The 9,022-nt window shown below is 42.9% G+C and overlaps 1 protein-coding gene across 1 annotated transcript in view; it reads left to right on the top strand.

Annotated features, from left to right (window-relative positions):
• Positions 1 to 2,405: 2,405 nt before the first annotated feature.
• The window catches only part of rap1gapa (RAP1 GTPase activating protein a), a 113,762-nt gene continuing 107,145 nt past the window's right edge, over positions 2,406 to 9,022 (top strand). Inside the window, exon 1 of the mRNA XM_042098565.1 lies at positions 2,406 to 2,470. The gene's annotated coding sequence lies outside the window, so the exon portion shown is untranslated. The remainder of the gene's footprint in view (positions 2,471 to 9,022) is intronic.

Genomic DNA, 9,022 nt, shown 5'->3' with positions numbered 1-9,022 from the left:
AGATTTACATGCATTGCACTCTGTAAATCAAAATGAATCTCTCCAGTGTCTGAGAGTAGCTGCTAACATCATGTGGTTTTATCGTGGGGTTTTAAAAGTTTAAATAATGCATTTTAAACTTTTTCATGCAGGACGTGCCATGAAGGATGCAATTTAAGAGTGTGGTTTTGCTTGGCATGCTGAAGTCGGACGAAAAGCATGATTCAAAGGCAATTAATGCTCAGGACGCAGAGAGACGCTGGCTAAGAGAGCCTTACGTAAGAGTGGCTTCAAGCAGAAGAGGAAAATAGCCCTGATATGACTATCCTCATTCATCTTCACCAACTTTGGGTTTTATCAAGTCTGCCGATTGTTCTGCACCCAGTTTCCCAGCAAAACTCATGACCATGTCTCAGCAATCAAACAGGGGGCCTAATACTTGGCCTTGGAACCTAACCGAGCAATCAGCCCCTTTCTGGAGTCTTTCATTAATGAAAATGATATGCCACACCACCACAAAATGCAGTCAGAAACTCTCACTGCCATGTTTTCTATTTTCCAGGGAAATTAGGGTTGGGGAAGAGCTTGTAATTATGGTAGAGTGTAGGCTACTGAGCTCACTTCAGCCCACGAGCATCTCTTTCCAGTCTCTCTCTCTCTTTCTCTCGCTCTCCCTCTCTCTCTTTCAAGCATTGGAATGCGGTACAGTGTGTCAGATGTCTGCCTGCCTGCCGATTGCCATATAGAGCTTCCCATGGGTTGCACACTGACTGCAGGGACAGGCTGAGCATGGCGTAGGCTTGAAACATAAGTGCTCAGGGGTATCAAAACTGGTGTCTCACGAAGTGTATGTTGTTCATACAGCGTAGAGTATGAGCATGGGCTTGTCACACAATACTAGCGGTGATGGAAGTGTACTGTTAAGAATCGTGTCTCAATGTGTAGACATTAACTTGAAACACAGAATAGCATTGATGGAAGGGATGTTTATGTCAAGAGCAAAGGGAATGTGTTCATAGAAAAGACTGTGTAGGCATGGGCTTGAAATACACCATGCTTGCCTATGATAAAAGCTGTTTTTGTTAGGAGCCGTGTCTTTGTAAATGCATAAAGAGCAATGTACTGTATGAGCCTTGCTGGCTTGCAAACAAGGAGACGAAATTACAGAGATGCTGCCTTGAGACTGCACTAATGAATACAGTTGCCTGCTGGTGTCATTGATCTGCATGCTCACTTCTGAAAGAACCATTGTGAGTATGATTAGGGCATGTTCTATTCATATGCAGAGACAAGTGGTTACATTTTACATAAGCAATCAAGGCAGCAAATACTGCTTACTGTGGTACAGGACGTGATTAGGAGATGAGAGAGAAAGAATAGATGCCTTGTGCACAAAACTGACTTTGTGTTGTTTCATGTTTGTTTCATGTTTTTAATAATGTACAGACTAATTAACTCTGGTTTATGAAGTAATAGTGTTAACCATGCTCACTGACTCGGCAATCACCACCCTAGCGTAATGGCTACAATATTTAATTGTCAGTGCTGCGCCATTTGGCTGGGCAACAAGAGTACCTCAGTGTAGTGGGTGCGTCCACCGCCTCCACTCCTCGATGGCCACCACCAGTCACATTACCATACGAGAAGGTCTCCTAGAAGAGATAATGTAATGATGTCTGCAATCAGAGGCACCACTGTAATAACCTGCCAGTGTGGAAATGAGACATTCACTAGTCATTTATTTGTGAAATGACAGGAAAGAAACAAGCCTGGGGTTACTACACAGAGAGAGGCAGAGAGAGAGAGGGAGAGAGAATGGGAAACATGTATCATATAGCTGTGCCAAGCTGCATCCTAGCAAAATTCCCATTCCTCTGCATGTTTAGTCAGCTCTGTTTGAATCATATTGCCATGTTCCACTGAAACTTAATGCACAAACCCTAACACTGACTAACATGTAGAGAACATATCTAATGTCTAATCCTGAGATAATGTACATAAATTACAGTTCATAACTACTCAGGTATCAGGGTGGTGGTAAATATTTAGTAAATCCGTGCGGAATTCCAGCTCTGCAAATACGTAACCTATTTCATATAATGTAAGTCTTCAGTATTCGATATATTTTGCACACCACGTGTGTCCCAAAGTACTAGCAGTCAACCCGCCCAAAGGTTGTCTTTGCCCACGATAAAGTACGATCCTCACTGATGTCAATTCGCTAACTCGCACTTAGATAAGAGGTAGGAGGTGCTCCCTCCTCATCTAGTCGTGGCTGAGGAGTGGTGTGGTCCATGTACTTGTAAAGAGCGATACGCAACGATACGCAGCGATACGCGTGCTCTTCTGCGCCTTTTGTCCTCAACAGAGTGCAAGATTTTTTGCATTTTGACTTCTCGTAGGTAATTTGCATGTGGTTATAGTTAATTCTTGTGTATTCGTCCATTCTCGAGTGTATACATAGAAGATCAACATCTTCGGTGAATTTAAGGTAAGACATTCTGGCACGTTTATTTGAGTATCCCGTGCATAGCTACATTACACGTTTGCTAGGAATTTTCAAGTAGGCTACATATGCTGCAATCTTACTTTGTAATATTGAAGTGCAATTTTCAGAGTTTACTCACTGGAAATCTCCAGTGAACTCTCTGAAACCGAAAACGCGGCATGCCATCGTTTTGTTTGGAAGTTGCGCCACACATTTACACATCTCCGGTCCACACACTCTCCAAATCTCTAAGTTTAACCTTAACGTTAATACGGACCTCATCCAGTCTTGACTGGAGACTGATTTCCAGATGGATCACTAATGGTAAATATATCCAACGCGTATTATTGAACTGTTCGCATTTGTTGCAAATGTTGTAATTGATAACAATGATCATGCATTTTTCTCTCTTGATTGGCGGGTGACATGTTAAAATCCCTATTCATGTAGATTCATGTTGGCAGTGTGTCATTCAAGCAAGTTGCTTTGAAAATTGCCACCGTTCTGATGCGCCGGCTTGGTGTTTGAAGATAGCTTGTTTTATCTGCCCTCCCTCCCGTGAATCGCAGCATCGGTCAGGTCACAGTGTTTTTTCAAGTGACCGTGGCCTTTGTGTGCCGTCTGTTTGAAATACTGATTAATATTTCTCTCCTCCGGTGCACTCGTGCACCCGATCACAGGAGGTTTTACCCGCGCGCAGCTTCTGCTGAAAAAGTAGCCTGCAGAAATACGCCTTTCCTTTTACTATGGCCAGACCCCACCCCAGAACACGCTTCCCCCAGTATTATTGCCTTGCGTTGGGGCAATTTGTTATAGGTCAGAGGTAGAGAGCAGGGCAGACTATTTTCCGCTATTTTCCTTACATGACTCACTGGTGTCTGGTTCTTTTAATTGAGTGTGCTATTTTCTTCCCTCTTCGTCTTACATGCATAAAAAAAACCTTGCCTCTTCTTGAGAGAGATTCTTCTGATGATTCTGAAAGACTGTTGATTAAAATAACATTTAGGAGGAAAAGCTACATTATGTATAATAATCTAAATAAAATGCCATGTGTTTTTTAAATAGTCCAAGGGCACTGATACTATCTTGCTCTGTTCTGTAAGGTAATTTACATGGTTGGCAGATGTTGATATCACTTCAGTTCTGGCTGCCCTTTATAAAACTGAATGTCATGTTGAGCGATATCTGTGTACATGAAAACAGAGTCTGTAGAAAACCTATGTTTTTTTTTTTTTTACTTTGAAAGTCAGATTCTGACTAGAGCAAACTTCCCCATGCTTCTTTTTGATGTCTGCGATCATGTTTGGTTTGCAAATAAAGAAATGGGCTGAACTTGCAAGTCTTTAGGGAATTGCAGATGTCAGTGTTGCCCCTGGGCTTGTCGAAATGGTCGGGTCATTGCTTGGGTTTACATGCCCCATTTTCACTGTCTGCACCGGAGCCTGCGGCCTCAATATTGACTGCAATCATAGACTTCATGGGCGTGTGTACCTCTGAATTATTGACGGGAAACGTTGGGAAAATAAGGATGATAACAGGTGAACCGCTGAAAATGCTCTCATCCTCGAAAAGGAATCTTCATTCTCTTTCGCCAGCTCTTTGAAGAAAGCAACACTCAAATCCAGACCATTCATTAAGACCACATCTGTCGAGCCAAAAAAACCTTAATGAGAAAATTCTAAGCAGGCTGTCTGTAATAAATGATTCATGAGCCATATTTTCCTAATGAAGAAACGTCCGGATGGAAGTCTGTCTTTGTGAATGAAAATAGTAAAAGACACTTGACTGCGCCATCCAGAGAACAGATCCTCCATTGCTTCGATGAGGGATTTCATGTAACGGCAATCTCTTGGGATCTGTGATTAATGGAAGAATAAAAAAAATCATTGAAAGGTCGTGACCGTCTATCATAGCAATTCTGTCCATTTGACTTGGTCATCTATGTTTAGGAGTGGTTGGGAGAGATGTGATTTTTTTCAGTGTGCCACAACCATTGAACAATGTTCACACAATAAAAAAAAGATTTCATGCAGAGGCATATTACAGTACTGCAGAACACAAATGCTACACCTGCATAGTTGTAGCCATTATTTTATAGAATCCTATGATATTGAAATCATATACACAATTACACAGTGACAATTATATATTGCACTATAGTATATGTATAATTACACATTACAATATGCCATACAAAATCACACATTTAAATACAGTCCAGTCAAAAATAGACTACTACAGTCATTATTCTACAATAAATGGATGCCTCTTACCTGGACATCACAGATGATGTTTCCGTTTGAATGACCATGCTCTCCTCTCCTGCCCCCTCCCTCTCTCCATCAGTTGTGAAGGCTACGGGCTCTCAGGAGGCACAGAGATTCTAAACAGCTATATCCTCTATTATTAAACATAATGGCTTCCGACAGTCTGCAGGAGAGATGTGTCTGACGGAGACACGACTTTCCGCTGACTTAAACAGATTAAGACAGAAAAGGCGCAATCGTCACATATATCATGTCCATCCATTCACTCGTAGTCCGATCAGTGTCATGACCTTAAAGGTGCTCCTGCCTATGCCATGTCATACTCTTGCATATTCAATGCTGCAGCTGAACATGAACTTAAAGACCTGACCTGACTGCTTTGTATGCATTTCAATAGACTTTATGCTGACCATGTGTGTGTGTGTGTATGTATGTGTGTTTCAGTGTGTGTGTGTGTGTGTGTGTGTGTGTGTGTCTGTGTGCCTGTGTGCGTGCCTGCGTACAAGTGTGCGTGCTTGTGTGTATGTGTGTGAGTGTGTGTGTGTGTGTGTGCGTGCCCAGATCACACATGCCTTATGTGTGTGTGTGTCCTTGCTGGTGACCGAGCCAGTGGTCCCTGCTGTGCTCCCTGACCTAATCTTAGCATCTAATAGCATCTGCTGCCTCTGCCTCCTCCTCTGGCGTGTGCTGGTGAAATGGACACGGCAGGGGGTCCCGTGTTTGTGTCCAATGGCTGCTGGACTGGGGCTGGAGCATGCTGCGTTATTGATGGCCAGTGATACCTCCATGCCTGTGCAGGTGTCCACTGGCCCTTGGGGGGCTTTCCAGTGTGGACAAAATCGTTTGTGTTTTGATATGGAAGAATGCTCCCCTTTCCTTTGTTGTTCATGTTCCCTTTCTCTCTCTTTTGTCCTCTCTCTCCCTCTCTCTCTCTCTCTCTTTCTTTCTTTCTTTCCCTCCTCCTCTTGTTCTTGTCTCTCCCTTATGTCTCTCATGTGTTGTCACATCCTCTCCCAGTGTTCCACTGTCCCACAGTGTCCCACAATGTTAAGTTCAATGCACACTGTCCCACAATGTTAAGTTCAATGTATTTACTCACAAGGATGTAGAAGGACCAGGATCAAATTTGAGAGCAATTGATTAGATTGACTATCCATCACAGTGTTAATGTGTCATTAACACTCAATACCTCTTGATGTTGCATTTGTTGCACAGTGATCAATAATGTAAACATTCAGTTCTTCCCTTCTCTTTTATGCCAGTGCTTTCACAGAAAGGACTAATAGAGCATTATTTACATGTGGGGAACACCTACGCTTTGTGGTGGTTGTTGATTTTTTTTTTTCATTGCCTTTGATTCACTGGGACATGGATTGGTGTCATTTGCATAGCACTGTTTGCAAATGAAAACAGGTCTGCTTTTTTAGTAAGGTGTCGGGTTTCACAGGGTTTCCTCTAGGCTAAATATTGTCCCCCTTTGCTTGGCCTGTTTTGAGGCAGGTGGTGTATTTTTACCACCACGCTCCGTACGCTGGGAAACGGCAAATAAAGCCCTGGGTATTCAGGAGCATTTGTCAGTAGAACATCCACGCCCCTCGACTGCCAAGGGACCCGAAAAACCCGAGGATTTCAAGGTCAAGGAGGAACGGATAAGCCATCAGGGCATTTTCATTAGATCCTGAAGCAAACAGGCGCTGTCCTTTGTGATGAATATCGGAAGTGCACAGGAGGAAATGCGACGGCAGTCTAGTGCTTCCCTCTCTAGCGGTGCCCGAGAGGTAAAAGAGATTGAAATGGCCTGGGTGTTAATGTCAACACTTGTCTTTCAAATTGGATTTTTAAACTACTTTTTTGTGGGTGACAGTGCTCGGGGAAATCATTCAATTAGTTTTTTTTAAAGATTTTTTTCATAATGCTTTTTTTGTTTTGTTTAAGGTCGTGGTCATCTCAGTTCCCCACAGGATGCTGTGAGAGACGTTAGTGGGACAGTCCCATTATGCAGACATCTACAAGTGAGGTGGAGGTGACATGGGGTTGGGGGTGCTCTCTGTGGACCTCTTGGATGAAGACTTATGGACTGAACCAGTCTACACCCACCCCCCAACACACACACACACACTCCCCCCCCATGGGGTGTTCATGCTAATTGGTTGCCTGTCCGTGTCCAGTGAGACCCAGTCGAGTCTTGGGAGACTGGAAGAAGTCTCTGTGCATGTTGCATTCAGGACGGTGGGGGGCACAGAAGGCACTGCCAGCTCTCATCCAGGCAGCGTTATGGAATTAATGTGACTCCTTTTGGTCCGTTGTGCAAGTATAGTATATACATTTCCAGTGACAGATGAAATGTTACAGTACACCTTTTAAAGATGGTCCATTCTGGCTGTTTTCTTTATTGTACTGTACATGGCTTCAGGTCCACTTTGTACCACTTCAAACAAAAAGAGAAATGTCTCTGGTCAGGTTGCTTTGATGGACTGTCAGATAGCCTTGATAAATGCAGACCGTAGACAGTACGGCACTGAGAGCCAGCATCGTGCTTTGAGCGCTGGGCCCTCATGAGTCACCTGGCGTCGCAGCCAGAGGGGCCACAAGGGAGGAATCATCCTTTCTGCCGTTGAATTATGGATAAATGCTGATGTGATGGAACATGACATGACGCGACAGACATGAGTAGAACTGGCATGCGTTCAGGCGTGTGTGTGTGTGTTTGTGTGTGGAATTTGTTTTTTTGTCTTTTAATCATTCTGTGTTGATTTGTATATCTTTTCATTATTCTATGTACTTTACATTTTAAACACTTTTAAACTATTGCCCTTTTAGGCTTTTATTGTTTTATGTACTATTACTGTTTGCTTTTGTTTATGTAAAGCACATTGAATTTCCCCTGTGTATGAAATGTGCTATATAAATAAACTTGCCTTGCCTTGTGTGTGTGTTAGTGTGGATATTGTGACGTGTCGTCGTGTGTAGCATGTGGGATCTGTGGTTAACACCGTTCGCTATAGCCTGATTTAGTGGCACCCTGGAATTAGTTTGCCTTCTGATGGATGGTGTCCATAAAGAGCTTGCTTTGTGCTTTATCCCCCCATCATGCGCACACACACACACACACACACACACACACACACTCCAGGTGATAAAAGTGTGTTTTATGACCAAGGAATTTGACCAAGTTTGTGGATAGTTTAACTCCTGGCATAAAAACCTGCTGCTCAGTTTCTTTAAAAGGATAAAAGCAACAGAACAGAAGGTGAGGATGAAAAGGAAGATAAACAGTATACTTAATAATAATAATAATAATAATAATAATAATAATAATAATAATAATAAACAAACAAGCAAACAAACAAAATGATACAACTTCTGTGCTCTTAGCAGACTGCAGTTCCATCACTGGGACAATGAGTAGTTTTTTGGCCAGCCGTGGCCTACTGGTTAGCGCTTCGGACTTGTAACCGGAGGGTTGCCGGTTCGAACCCCGACCAGTAGGCACGGCTGAAGTGCCCTTGAGCAAGGCACCTGACCCCTCACTTTTCCCTGAGCGCCGCTGTTGTTGCAGGCAGCTCACTGTGTGCTGAGTGTGAGAGTTTCACTAATTCACGGATTGGGATAAATGCAGAGACCAAATTTCCCTCGCGGGATCAAAAGAGTATATACACTTATACCACACATATATTGCTTTTCTTCCCGTAGTTGTCCATCGATTTCTCAGGGTCTCTTTAAGGGTGATAGGCAGTGGAGGGGCTTGAAATGGGCCCAATTGGAAGATATAACGTGTGCTTCAAATACTGATGACCAAAATGTGTGACAGTGTACTGTGCTTTGAGGCTGTTTTTAATAATGAAATGTGTGATACAAATAGTGCTGATTTTGTCTGAAAGGCCTGTCTGGCTTCACTCCTGCTGTTCATAGGCTTTTAAGTAGTTTCGCTTTCCGCCACTGATATAGATGTTTTTCATCATTCCAATGTTGTTTGTCTTGTCTGAGCTAGATGAGGTTGGTTAGCCTCAAAAGTAACGATGGATTTTGGATTAAAAAACATTCTTCTGTGTACGTGTTCGCTCATGGGCATCATTTAGACCATCACGATTTGTTTTTGTAAGCTTGGATGAGATCTAATTGTTTCGTTCAGTTTGCTTTAATGGGATCTTCAGCTCTCATTTCTCTTCTTCAGTATATGCTGTCAGTTTTAATTTCTCTAGCCTGTATGTCTCTTCCATTCACAGAGCCATTTAGAGACAAATCAGCGTGTGCACTCTGCATACCAACAGGCTACAGTACTCAACTC

Source organism: Alosa sapidissima, chromosome 7 (genome assembly GCF_018492685.1).
Source record: "Alosa sapidissima isolate fAloSap1 chromosome 7, fAloSap1.pri, whole genome shotgun sequence".
NCBI classification, from domain to species: domain Eukaryota; kingdom Metazoa; phylum Chordata; class Actinopteri; order Clupeiformes; family Clupeidae; genus Alosa; species Alosa sapidissima.
The sequence above is the reverse complement of the archived record's forward strand: the minus strand, read 5'-3'. Positions and strand labels throughout refer to the sequence as shown.